This window comes from Callorhinus ursinus, unplaced genomic scaffold (assembly GCF_003265705.2).
Source record: "Callorhinus ursinus isolate GAN/ISIS: 27379988/994484 unplaced genomic scaffold, GSC_fseal_2.0 scaffold24, whole genome shotgun sequence".
NCBI lineage: Eukaryota > Metazoa > Chordata > Mammalia > Carnivora > Otariidae > Callorhinus > Callorhinus ursinus.
This window is the reverse complement of record NW_027397086.1, coordinates 2,594,828-2,609,354: the sequence shown is the minus strand read 5'-3', so window position 1 is coordinate 2,609,354 and position 14,527 is coordinate 2,594,828. Positions and strand designations below refer to the sequence as shown.

General features: G+C 44.5%; 1 protein-coding gene across 12 annotated transcripts in view; it reads right to left on the bottom strand.

Annotated features, from left to right (window-relative positions):
- The window catches only part of FNBP1 (formin binding protein 1), a 137,023-nt gene that overhangs the window by 57,236 nt on the left and 65,260 nt on the right, over positions 1-14,527 (bottom strand). The window lies entirely within an intron of this gene.

The following is a 14,527-nucleotide window of genomic DNA, read 5'->3' as shown; positions in this document are numbered from 1 at the left end:
ACCCCTTCAATCATATTTAAATACTGACTATCTAGCACGTGCACGCCAAAGAAAGGTAAGGGTTAAAAAAATAAAGAGGAAGTGAAAATGCAAACGGTCACAGAGTTCCCTTTAAAACTTCAGATATGATGATAGTGAATTCTAAGACCTACATACAGCACTTGGAAAAACAACAGGAATGTTCGTTAACACAACAATCACTTAGATCTGTATTTTTAATTGCTTTGAGGAGGAATTCACGTACCACACGATCCACCCATTTAGGTTGTACAATTCAATGCTCTTTGGTGTAGTCACAGAATTATGCAACCATGACCGACCATCAATTTGAGACCATTTTTATCCTCCCAAAAAGAGAGCCTGTACCTCTTAGCTGTCATCCCTCCCTACCCCCTCCTCCCCAGCCTTAGGCAACCAGCACTCCACTTTCTGTCTCTATAAATTTGCCTGTTCTGGATTATTTCCTATGAATGGACTCATACAATATGAGGTCCTTCTGTGACTGGCATGATGTTTCCATTAGTACCTAATGTTCGCTTAGCAGAATGTCTTCAAGGTTCATCCATGTTGTCACGTGTATCACTTTTTACTGCCAAGTGACACTCCATTGTCTGGATATATACACATTTTGCTTGTCCATTTACAGTCGATGAACATTAGGGTTTTCCCAGTTTGGGGCTGTTATGAATGCTGCTGCAAACGTTTGTGTAAAACTTTTGTGTGGACTTTGGCCTTTTTAGATTTAAAAATAAATTCACTCCACCTGCTATCTGCAAAGGCCCGGAGGCAGGTAAGTGCCTTGTGTCGACTAGTAAGGATCCTAGAGGGCTAGACCAGGGTGAGCCTCAAGAACATCAGGAGAGGGGGTCAGGGAAGAAAGGAGCACACTGTGTAGAGTCTTGTAGACTTGTGGTCTGAATGAGCTGGGGAGCCATGGGTCACTCCAAGTATAGAAGGAAAGTTCCAGGTAGGAGCCTCTCTCCAACCCTGGAGACAGGAGACTTGGACCACAGGGTAGCAGTGCAGGTGGTGAGCAGGGGTCAGACTCTAGGTGTCCTTTGGTCAGGAAAACTCCAGGATCAGATGTGAGCAGAGAATTGAGGTGTAACGGTGACTCTAAGGTTGCCGGCCAGAGCTTTAGGAGAGGGGGAACTGAGAGAGGCAGGTCTGAGGGGAATCAGACACAGCTTTAGATGCGTTAGGCTGACATTCTAGGAGACGCCCAAGTGGACAGCCAGCCTCACAGGTAGCTGGATGGCTGTGGGAGAGCTCAGAGAGTGGTCAACACTAAAATGATCAGCATTGTCAGCATCAAGCCAGTGCTCAATGCTGAGCCACAGCCTGGACGAGATTACCAAAAGAGACGGGATCCCAAGGAAAGACCGGCTAGAAACACATAGAAATATTAAGAAAACGGTGTCCTTTTTATCCAGGGGCCTAAAATCACCAGCGTTTCCTAAATCCTTCAACTGTGACGTCACCAACTTTGTCAATGTGGTTGGGAATTTCCCAGATCCATTCTCCGCCCCGTTCTGTGTCCCCAGAGGCTGACCTGCATGGACCACACGCAGGCTCCCTTGCCCTCTGGCTCTGTCAGATTTGCCACAGAGGTTCTGGCATATCAGAGGGCAGGAATTTATATCCATCTGCAGCTTCCTCTCGCTAAGATGCTCCGGGTTGGCTGGGTCCTCAACCCAAGGCCACAGCTCCCATCACGCACTCCTATGAAGTGCCTACAATGCACCCCTGCCCCTGTCAGACTGAGAAGCCACAGCAGCTCCCCACCCTGACTAGCTCCGGGGTTCTGCACCAGCCCTGTTGCTTCTCCTGAACCCTCTCCACAGCAACGTAAATGTTCCTTTTACTAGACAACCTTCCTTCAATGCCTGGGCTTGAATGGGCCGTCTGTGTTCCGATGGACAAGGTAAACCTCGGTGGTGGGGGGGGGGTTCCACTGCCAGAAAGCAAGCAGAAAGCATGACCGACGGAACAGGTCCCCTCCGCACAGCCTCGGACCTTACCATCCCCCCTAGTCAGAGCCTAGGGCGGGGCTGAGTCACAGAGGAGGACAGGAAGGAGACCAAATCAGATTTTGTTTTTTTTTTAAAGAACAGCGCTCTTTTTATAAGGGAGCGTTTTCTTGTCTCTCTTTTGAGGCCATGTTTCACTGTTTTAAGTGCCTTTTTATGGCAGATTTACCCATCCAGCAATTTTTTTTTTTTTTTTTGTCTCTATGAATCGGAGAGGAACCCCCTGGGGGCTTCATTCTTCAACTTTCATAACAGACACAGGGATGAAACCGAACAGAGATTGCGTCTAAGGCTAGAAATAAACAAGCAAAACAGGATCAAGGCAGTGGAAGTAGGAGAGCTGAGAGCAGAGCTAGGAAAATCTTGAACTTCGGAGGAAGTCCCAAATGCAGGCGGGTTTTCTGAAAGCCACATATATCACTTTAACACGGAATGGAGGGCAGGACTGAGGGAGGTCCGGGGGGGTGGGGGGTGAAGAGAGAGGCAGACAGGGAGGCAGAGAAACAGGCTTTGCCGCGCCCTCTCAGGGAGGCCCCCAGGCTCCTGGAGTCCTGCCCAGTCAGAAGCCACGTTCCTGAATTGTCAAGAGGACGATCCCCCATTTCGCAAGCAGGATCACCGTGTTCTGCGATTTGCTGAAAAGATCTCCCCATCCCCCCCCCCCCCCCCCCGCTAGTTTTACTTTGAGATTTAAAGACAGACATAAAGGGAGGGGGGAGATACCTTAGCACCAAACTCAGACCTGTGCTCTGGGTTTATGCTCTCAAAATGGATGTTTTCACAAAACGTGAGGCCAGTCCTGGGCTGAGAGAGGAAACGCACACAAGAGTACGCAGAAGGCGACAGGCGCTGCCAGGAAAGGCTGACTGGGCTTTATCATCACAAGAATCTTCTCTGAAGACAATAGATACCCCACCCCCCCACCCCCGCCACACAGAAACACACACACACACACACACACACACACACACACACACACACACACCCCCAGTCATCTTCTGGGAGCACGAGGGCTGACTTTGATTGAAAACCCACACAGTAAATTCTCTCGCTGCTCCTTCATTTAATATTTAAAAATAAATGTGAATTTATTTTTCAAGCATGGTTGTGCACCTTGACTTGACTGATGATGAGCTTTCTCCCTTGAAGGACTCCTCAGCCCCAGTTCTGTCTGACTAAAACAACCATCTGAGAACTACACTTGAGATCCTAATGTCTCCTGAGACGTAGGGAAAAATCGAGGTGTCTGTGATTTTCCCTCTAATGTATCTCTCACGGTATGTGTTCCTCCAAAATTCATTTGGCTACAACACAGAAAAAGAATACGTGGTGCTGCCTGATCCCTTAGGAAATCCGGGGGTGGAACCCAAGGTCTCCTGACCGTCCTGAACATACCATGACCTAGACAGCGGTCACCTGGGTCCAGCTCTCTCTCCCCTCCTTCAATTGGAAAAGCTAGCTAACAGTTACAAAGGTAAACAAGCAAACCAGCTTGCCAGATGTGTGTGTTGTTTATTATGCTTTGCCAGACAGTGAGCAAGTGTGTATCTAAAAAGTGTGCCTCCGAGCTCTAAATAAAGAGGAATTGTTCTCTAGAAAAAGATAATAAGTCTTTTGGAGCCACAAAGTGAAGTCATCACGGCGCTTTTCTCCTATCAGCTGAGATGGGAAATGCCATCTCTAGGGACCCAGAGAAATGCTCCTAACTTTCTCCTGTAAGCAGGATGCTTTCATTTCTCTTTGGAGGTAATAACAGACTTTTGAAAATGCCTGATGGTATCTCAGCTGACAGTGAAACTTACTTTCATTTCAAATTTTTGGTTGGAGCTTAAAAATATACAGGTAGAATCTATATAAATAATAAAAGCATCCTTCCAAATTTTTTTTGGATTCTCCCAGTGACCAGGGGCAGCTGAGAGAAGAATCACAGGGAACCTAAAATAAGCGAGCACTAACTTCAAGAAAAACTACAATGACAAAGCTTCTAAGAAGGTTTTACTGTGCTGCAAGAGATCATACTCAGGCTGTGAAAATGTTTATTATTCACACTCCACAATTAGGTACAACAGCTGCTCGCTTTTACTCTCTATATAATAGACTATTAATTTTTAAAACTCCATAAAAAAGCAAAATATGGCATTGATGTGAAAACAGCCACTTCCAAAAAAAAAAGTGGAGAAAAAAAAAAAAAGAATAAACACTCAACTGAGGACAGTCAACCATCTGGAATTTTAAATAAAACTCAGATTCCACAGATGAAAACAAAGGAGCACAAGACTTGAAAAGGGCAAAGAAAAAAGGAGCTTGCAGAAATTACGTCTGTGACAAATGTTATAATTTCCTCAAAACCCACAGTGTGGTGGGTCTGAACACTAGCAGATTCTAAGCCTGACTCGGGATTAATTAATGCAACTATGAATCTCTGTGGCAGAGACATGGATGAGGACTGTGGAGGAAACTCAAATACTATCAGCCCTGTTCAAGGGAGCACTTCGCCCCCTCCCTCCAATCCCAAACCATAAACCTAGGCGTTCGTGATGGCAGCCGCATTCTGATTTATACAGTATGATCATATGATTAAATAAATATGATTAATTCAGGAAGGTCCATTTTCCTTAATCCATTTGTAACACAAATACCTTCTCAGTGCACAGGTTCCAAACATGCTTACCCCCCAGTGTCAGGCTCAGTCGCTGAACCCTACCCATCCCCCCGACCATCTGGGCACCGGGCAGGGGACCCCACGCATGGTCCAGCAGACAGTGCCAAGTTGTCTTTACTTCTCTCCCAGTGTGCCTTCTCCCCACTGCTCCTGTCATTCTCATGCTGGCTTTTGCTACCCAGATCGCTCCACACATTCACAATTTACCTGGACTCCAGGAGTCTTCTATCTCTTCTTCAGAATAATCCCTTCTTTCATATTCCTTAAAATTCTAATTGTTTTGAAGAATCTCGATTAACTCCTTTTTTTTTTAAAGTTAGCTCGGCACCCAGTGTGGAGCTTGAACTCACGACCCCAAGATCAATAGTCACATGCTCTATGGACTGAGCCAGCCAGGCGCTTCCTGATTAACTTTTAGGATGAAAGAACCTTTTTTTTTTTTTTTTTAAAGATCTTATTTATTTATTTGACAGAGAGAGAGAGAGAGAGAGAGAAACACAAGTAGGGCAAGTGTGAGAGGGAGAAGCAGGCTTCCCGTGGAGCAGGGAGCCTGATGCGGAGCTGGATCCCAGGACCCTGGGACCATGACCTGAGCCCAAGGCAGATGCTTAACGACTGAGCCACCCAGGCGCCTCTAGGATGAAAGAATCTTAAAATGATCAATATTAAGCAGTGATGCCCCTCACTTGACTCCTTCTGAGGGTATCAATCTCTTACTTCCAAACCCAGACAAGGAGAATCACCATCAGTAAGAGTTTCGGATAGAGTGCCAGGGTGACCAAGGGTGAGACTTCAGGGGCAGTAATCCTTCCCCAAAAGGCTGAAAGCTCTTACAATCAAATTCAGTCATTCATTCCACACATGTTAATTGCATGCCCCCAGGTGCAGGGTGCTGCTCATGCCAGGTGCTGTCCTTGTGAAACCCAGTGGACACAGTGGTAAGAGAAAAAGGACAGGGGACAGAGAGGGCGGCTATGGGTGCAGCAACATTTTGACAGATCTGGATGGGGATGTTTCTTGAACAAAGTAGAGGCATGAACTTGCGAAGGTCTGGGGAAGGAAACACCCTTCTGCAGCTGGAACAGCAGTGGAGATGCCCTGAGGCAGGAAAGGGCTTCGTGTGTTCATTGAACAGCTGACGCCAATGTGATCAGACCGAGACGAGAGATAAGGCAGAAGCAGGCAAGAGCTGGACCAAGGACGGCTTCCCAGGCCGCGTGAGTGAGGGAAAGCTGCCAAAGGACTGAAGAAGGGAGGGGATGCGGTCTGATCTGCATTATCACGAGGTTGCGCGGGCTGCCGCGTGGAGAACATACCGAATGGGGCAGGCGTGGCAGAGGGACCAGGGGGGAGGCTGCTGCACTTGCTCACGGGACAGTTGGTGGCACAGTTGGAGATGGGAGCTGTGCCATGGACCACAGGGTGAGCCTGGGAGCACAGGGATGAAGCAGGAGGCTTGGGGCAGTCCTCCAGGTGAGATGATGAGGGACCGGACAAGGGGTGAGAGGTGTTTGGATTCACAACATTTATGGCAGAGCCGACAGGACCTGATATTATATAGAAGATGGGGTGTGAAGGAAAAAGAAGTCCTGGGTGCCCTATGGTTTTGGCCAGAACAACTAGGTTAAAAAGGAATGCCATTTACTGACAGGAGGAAATGCAGATCGGAAAGGGGTGTGATAAAGGTGTTTGGGGGATCCAAAGTTTCTTTTTGGATGGGATAAAAAGGCCACTGCATCGCACAGCTCTGGGGCATCATTCCCAGTACTGCCAGGCTCCAGGGCCCCCACTGACATTGGTGTGCTGGGGGATGTTGCATCAGGCACATCAGGGGAGATGGCAAGCAGGTGCCTGGATATAGGACAGTCAGCTGGGACACAAAACATCCGTCAAGTAATTCCCGGTTCTTAGAAGAAAAAGAAGGTCTTGTTCCAGCTCACAAGGGAGAAACACAAAACCCAAAGTTGCACTTCAAATCCAGGGAATCAAGAACAGAATGTCAGCCTCCTGATAAGTAGGTATGTTATCCCATAAATGCTAGGATAAAATTTTAATGATTCCGCAGGTGACAGAACCACAGCGGTGACAGGGCCTTGATGAATAGCATGCTCCTATCACATGTCCTCTCAAAACAAAGAAAACATAACAAAAACAAATACACCTTCTAGAGATACATTAAACCAGGGGCTATCAGTGGGTGTCCCATCAGCATGACACAGGCAGAAGACCAACAACTTCTACAGGGCTCCTCGCTTTTGGAATTTGGATTTATTTAAATAAAAGTGGTAACCCCAGTAAAGAGGAACTATTATTGAAACCCTCCTCTTCCAGGCCATGAAATCGAAACTCCCTCTTCTGTGCTTTCTTCCCACAGGTCCTGGCTTTATTACAGAGTACCCCCAGCTGCATCTCAATAGGATCGAAAAGATCAGAAATAGATTTGTAATGTGTAATGTAATTACAATTACAAATTTGTAATTTGTAATGACTTGATCACATATGTAAGGCCCTTTTATTTTTTGCATTCCTTCATGCTAGGCTTTGTCCGTTTGCTGTAATCTCTTATAAAAACATGTTCTAAACATAGTAGGGTCAGTTCATGCTACAAAACTGCCTTATAGGAAAGGAAATTAAGTCCCTCCCTAAGTTCCTAAATAGGACCTACCCAATACCTAACTTCGAGATGACTGTATCTCTTAGTATCAATTTTTAAACATCCCTGAAACCTCAGGGAAAAAAATATAACTGGTCAATTCTAAGTAATGTGGGGTATTGTAAGCACTCTCTGTTTATAAAAATTTTAGTGAGTCACTGAAGGTATTGTATAATTGTTTCCTCTAGAACTTTTCAGATAACCGCTGCCAAAAAGCAATCCTGCTCCTGGCCAATATTTTGTAATGAGCCATAATTTCCACCTGCTGAGAGAAGTTTACTTGTAGCTTCCAGAAAATGCTGGCCGGAACCTCCTGACTCCCCTTCTGGAGCTACAAATCTCCATAAATCCCTCTTATGCATTTAGTGGTGATCACTGTGGATAATCCTGAGACAGACTCGAAGGCTGGAGATGAACCAAACAATCTCTCTGAAATTCTCTAATAACTTGATTCAATGTGCAAAAATCGCCAACAAGGGTGTATGTACCTTAGTTCTTATGGAGGAATGTATCTGATAGCAACTCTGAACTACCCACATTTCCGATCGGCTAACTCACAATCTTGTTGATCACTTCAGTGACTTAGGAATCTCATCTATACTTCTGTTAAAGATCATTACTCTAGTAACCGACCAAAGCTTAATTAAGAACCATAAATCATGTATGTTTGACCTCGTACTCTCTGGGAATTTAGCTTGGAGGAACAATCCCCACCCCATACACAAAAGAGCTATTAAAGTAGCAAGTTCTCTGCAGTATTGTTTAATAATCAGAAACTGGTAATAGCCTCCAGATCAAATATTAAATAATTAGTTAAGTGAATGATAATAGCGTTAGAATAATGCATAGCCACTAAAATTCCAATGATTAAAACTACATATTTTCGGGGCACCTGGGTGGCTCAGTCGTTGAGCATCTGCCTTCAGCTCAGGTCATGATCCCAGGGTCCTGGGATCGAGCCCCGCATCGGGCTCCCTGCTCAGCGGGAAGCCTGCTTCTCCCTCTCCCACTCCCCCTGCTTGTGTTCCCTCTCTCGCTGTGTCTCTCTCTGTCAAATAAAAAAATAAAATAAAATAAAATAAAACTACATATTTTCAGGTAGAAAAATAAAAACTGCTTATGATATTAAATGTGGAATGAAGAAAAATATAAATTATATCTATATAGACTAATATGCTTAAGTGTTTTATACATGTAATATATTTATATAGAGATATTACACATACATATCTATATTAGTCTCTATACATATCAATATCTCTATGTCTGTGACATCTAGAAGGTAACTTAGAAAAATGAGGATTTTGGTTTATAAAAATTTGAGTTTTTTTCCTTTTTTTAAAGTATTTTATTTATTTATTTGACAGAGAGAGACACAGCAAGAGCAGGAACACAAGCAGGGGAAGTGGGAGAGGGAGAAGCAGGCTTCCCGTGGAGCAGGAAGCCCGATGCGGGGCTCGATCCCAGGACTCTGGGATCATGACCTGAGCCAAGGGCAGACGCCCAACCGACTAAGCCATCCAGGCACCCCAAAAGTTTGAGTTTTTGTTCTCTAATCCAGAGTTTTGGTAACATTCTTTAACAGTACTGGCAACTAATACATGAATCATAGCAGCCCCCCCTTCAAGAAAGGGGGGAAGAGTACATAAAAGAAATAGAAGTTCTCCCCCCTTTTTTTTTTTAAAGGGGCTCCACGCCCAGCATGGAGCCTGACGCGGGGCTTGAACTCACAACCCTGAGATCAAGACCTGAGCAGAGCTAAGAGTTGGATGCTCAGGGGTGCCTGGGTGGCTCAGTCGTTGGGCGTCTGCCTTTGGCTCAGGTCATTGATCCCAGCGACCTGGGATCAAGCCCCGCATCGGGCTCCCTGCTCAGCAGGAAACCTGCTTCTCCCTCTCCCACTCCCCCTGCTTGTGTTTCCTCTCTCGCTGTGTCTCTCTCTGTCAAATAAATAAATAAAAATAGAGTTGGATGCTCAACCAACTGAGCCACCCGGTGCCCCAAGAAACAGAAGTTCTTTTTGCCACGTAGTCAGCTAAAAGAGATGAATATTGTATTTACTGTATATCTGTCAGAATCTAGGAAAATCAGGCAAGTATAAAATTCCCAGATTTTACACATTAAAACTAATCATGCTGCCTTATAAAGAATGTTGATTTCCCAGTAATTTCTGCTGAACACCAGTAAATCCTAGACATTGTTGCATAGTACAGATTTATTGATAATTTACATACGCAGACAAAAAACTGAATACAAAGCAAAGGAACTGTCACTGTGTACTTTGATTTACGTTCACCCCAAAGACCGGCTCCTAATTCTATTCTCTCTAAAGAGAAGGCGAGTATCTCACTAAAAATATAATTTCTGCAGCGGAGCCCATTAGGTGAAGAAATTAAGAGAGCACCCTCCCTGCGGGCTCCCAGGACTATTCATGCAATCTGATGGAAACTGTGGCTGGCTCAGACATCAGGCAGGAAAGAACCTAAACTCCTTGCAGACAGCAGGTCAAGGTTTCCTTTTAAAGAAGTTACTTTTGAAAAATCAATGAATTTTCCTAACAATGAGCCTACAGATTTGTGTGTCGGGACAGACACTGGTTATTCATGATACTATGTGAGAAAGTTCCATGTAACATGGGAACAAGGTAAGTGTGGACATTGCTGCCTAATACCCATCTTTTCTCCAAAGAACATGAACAGCATGAACAGGTGTTATCCTATTTTACAATGGGAGATTTTTAAGACTTCAAGAACAAACAGCTGCACTCATTATCATGAAATGGCCCCCAAGATGGGAAGAATGTCCATCTCTCCCTCTACTTACTTCCTTCTTACTACCTTCCTTTCAAATCCAGAGGGAAGAAAACACCTTTTGCAGAATGAGCTCTTTTTCACCATGCAGATCCTTGTTAGAGATTCATCTATTCAAACACAGCAAAATCTAGAGGAGAAATCATTTTCTAGTAGTATTCCAAACTGAACTTGGAAATAGTCTACATGCAGTAATGAGATCCAGCAGTAATCCTGTAAATTTGAAATCATCCCTTTGGGTAGATAGGATTTCGCCACTATATCAAATGGCCCAAAACGTATTATACTAATGGTTAACCAGACTGGTACTTAAGAAAGACATGATTTCTTTTTTTTTTTTTTTAAAGATTTTTTATTTATTTATTTGATAGAGAGAGAGAGAGAGAGAGCACAAGCAGGGGGAACAGCAGAGGGAGAGGGAGAAGCAGGCTCCCCGCCAAGCAGGGAGCCCGATGCGGGGCTCGATCCCAGGACCCCGGGACCACAACCCGAGCCGAAGGCAGACGCTTAACCATCTGAGCCACCCAGGCGCCCCGAAAGACATGATTTCTGGTCAGCTATGAGAAGTACTAGCTAGACCTAAAATGGTGAAAGCAGCTCATTTCAATGCCATCCATCAATTCAACATTTTTAAAAAGGTCTTTTTAATTTATTTTTTAAAGATTTTTATGTATTTATTTGACAGAGAGAGACAGAGCGAGAGAGGGAACACAAGCAGCGGGAGTGAGAGAGGGAGAAGCAGGCCTCCCACGGAGCAGGGAGCCCAATGCGGGGCTCGATCCCAGGACCCTGACATCATAACTGGAGCCAAAGGCAGACGCTTCACTGACTGAACCACCCAGGCGCCCCTGGAGTCATCTTTTCAAAAATAAGTAAGATCACTCACTAATAAGAGTCAGAGAAGCCAAAAGGGAAAGCTCTAAAGGAGAAATATTGGTCATTATGGTTTGACTTCAAGGAGCACCTTATCTACAACTAACTGCCAATGAAGATGTTCACACTGTTTAACCCGGCATCCTTGGATGTAAGTTAAAGAATGTCACTCAGTGGAGGGGCGCCTGGGTGGCTCAGTCGTTGAGCATCTGCCTTTGGCTCAGGTCATGATCCCAGGGTTCTGGGATCGAGCCCCGCGTCGGGCTCCCTGCTCGGCGGGAAGCCTGCTTCTCCCTCTTCCACTACGCCTGCTTGTGTTCCCTCTCTCGCTGTGTCTCTCTCTGTCAAATAAATAAATAAAATCTTAAAAAAAAAAAAAGAATGTCACTCAGTGGAAACAAAAACATGCATGCAAACGTGCGCGGGCTTAGGGAGACACCCAGCTCCACCCCTGGGGACGGTCCTGACTCCCTGCCACGCTGGCTCCAGCCTCCTGGTCTGGGATAAAATGTGTAATGGTCCTCCTCCCCAAGGGGTGCTATAAAGATGAAATGTAAAGCCTAATAGATACCAGTTATTATAATCCATGAAAATGAAGACTTGAGGCCAAACAATTAAATAGACAATATAATCAGGATAATTTTTAAAGTCACAGTGTATCAATATACAACATAATGCCACATTATGCAGTCATTCAAAATAATGGTATATATGTAGAAAAAAAGCAAAAATGTTCATGATGCATTATATTAAAACACCACAAATATGCATTTGCCTACTGATATTCTTTCTTTCTGGAAGTTTAAAAGGTTTCCCAATTTCCTAAAATGTCATTTTAATGTAATTACAAAATGCTTCAAGAGAGCATGGTGTTTGCAGTTCTTCCTAGGAGAACATCTGACTCAGATGTGTGCTTGTAATTCTCCCTAAAATAAAAGGAACACTACATATTGCAAGATATTATTTAATGTGTATCTGTATCACCTATAATTTACTCTGTAAGTTACTGTAATTTCTGATTAAAAAAGGGAACAGAATTCAAACTACAGGTATGACGGACTATACAAAAGACATATAATTAGCAGTGAGTGAATAAAACAAAAGGACCCAATCATAACACAAAAAGGAAATACAAGGATCCTCCACTAGTGACACAAAGTCTAAGAATGAAGTTGAGTCTAAGACTGCTTCTGTCTACTTCCTAATTCTTTCTTCCACCCTGGCATGCTTCCAGGTGCTTGGGATACAACAGTAGCCAAGAAAATTCTTGCCCTCGCGGAGCTTACATTCTAGTGTGAAATGAAAGAAAACAAGCAAATACATAAAATGTTAGATGCTGGTAAACGCTATGGAAAAACAGTAAAGCAGGGACCGTGGTGGGAATGAAGAGGGGAAGGGGAGGACGGACTTTGTAATTTTAAATGAGGTGGACAAGACAGACCTCAAGAGGACGATATTCCTGAGAAGAAGTCAGCTAGTGAGCTCTGCAGGTATCTGGGGGAAAACCTTTCCAAGGAGAGAAAAGCCAGTGCAAAGGCCCTGAGGCAGGATAACATGGTGCGAGGTTGAGGAGCAGCAAGGGGGCCATGTGGTTGGAGGACAGGCATTCAAAAAAGTAACAGGAAGCCAGGTTATGTGGGTTCATATCTCATGATTCACTCAAGAAACAGAATTTATTCCAGAGTTCTTGTTTGGAGTGTTGGCTAAATTTCTAAGCTATATGGGTGAATGAAGGTCAGTCAAGAGACACAAAGCACTGAGCAGAGAAACAAACAGGAAGAAGGTATAAACTTTGCAAGGCTGAGGGCCACTGGGTGGCTCAGTTGTTAAGTGGCTGCCTTCAGCTCAGGTCATGTTCCCAGGGTCCTGGGATCGAGCCCTGCATCGGGCTCCCTGCTCTGCGGGGAGCCTGCTTCTCCCTCTCCAACCCCCCCCCCCACTTGTATCCCCTCTCTCGCTGTTTTTCTCTCTCTCTGGCAAATAAATAAATAAAATCTTAAAAAAAACAAAACAAAACTTTGCAAGGCTGAGGGAAGTTCAAGAACCCAGGGAAGCAGTCCAACATCATGTTCAGATTTATTGTATTGACTTTATGATTAAATTACGTATTTGTGCTTCATTCTGAACCTTAGTATTCTGTTTCACTGCTTCCTTTCCATCAAAGAAAAGATCTTTAGGGGCGCCTGGGTGGCTCAGTTGTTAAGCATCTGCCTTCGGCTCAGGTCATTGATCCCAGGGTCCTGGGATCGGGCCCCGCATCCGGCTCCCTGCTCAGTGGGAGGCCTGCTTCTCCCTCTCCCTCTCCCTCTGCCCTGCTGCTTGTGTTCCCTCTCTCGCTGTCTCTCTGTCAAATATATAAATAAATAAAATCTTAAAAAAAAAAAAGATCTTTAATGAATGGTCTGGAAGATGCTGTCATCTAATTTGGGGCTCTAGTGTAGGGTTTCCTAGTCTGGGCACTACTGACATTACGGACCAGGTTCTTCTTTGTTGAGGAGGCTGTCCTGTGCATTGTAGGATGTTTACCAGCATCTCTGGGTTCTACCCACCAGATGCCAATGGCAACCCCCCCCACACACACACATCTAATCTAAGCAAAACTATCTCCAGATACTGGCAAGTGTTGCTGGGGTGGAGAGAAAAATTGTGCCCAGTTGAGATCCACTGCTCTAATGTGAACAGATAAGAATTTCATCTCAGTTTATAAACCTATGTGGTTTTTTTTTCAAACGAACAGGTTGATCTTAAGGCATATATCTGTTCCTAACTACTAAACATACCCAAAGCCATGTGTTACCTGTTTATAGCGTAGTAAGAAGTAAACTCATCAGATGTTCCAAATACCTTCCTGTCTCAGGGCCTTTGCACTGGCTGCTACCTCTATTGCTTGTCCCAGGCAACTCCTCCTCATCCTTTGAGTCCTATTAAAATGTTAGCTGTTAAGGGCCCCGGGAAGCTTCTCCCTGATCCTGAGCCCGAGCATGTTAGGTATTCCTATCACCTCCTTCTATAGCACCGGTATAGAAAAAAAAGCTTCCCTGCTCCGCAGGAAGCCTGCTTCTCCCTCTCCCACTCGCCCTGCTTGTGTTCCTGCTCTTGCTCTCTCTCTGTCAAATAAATAAATAAAACCTTAAAAAAAAAATTATGATGCACTGCATAACCGGTCAGAGAACAATGACACAGACCACAGCTTAGAAATAAATACTTTAGGACAAAACCTTGACTATGAATATACTTTGTGTGAGTGTACCTTTTTCTCCTTTGTTAACAATAAGAGCTATGCAAAGATGATAATGAAGGCAGGAGGAGCAAAAAGGGCCTCTTCGTTAGATGATGAAGGAGCCAAAGAACAGAGTAGATGGAGCTGAGATCATCTTTCCGGCTTTTATGAACACTTTATAAGCATTTATTTGAATATTATTTATTCCACACCACACATACCATCTTATACTGCTTACTCTTTTTATGTCTGATATCCTCAAATATATTTAAATTCCTC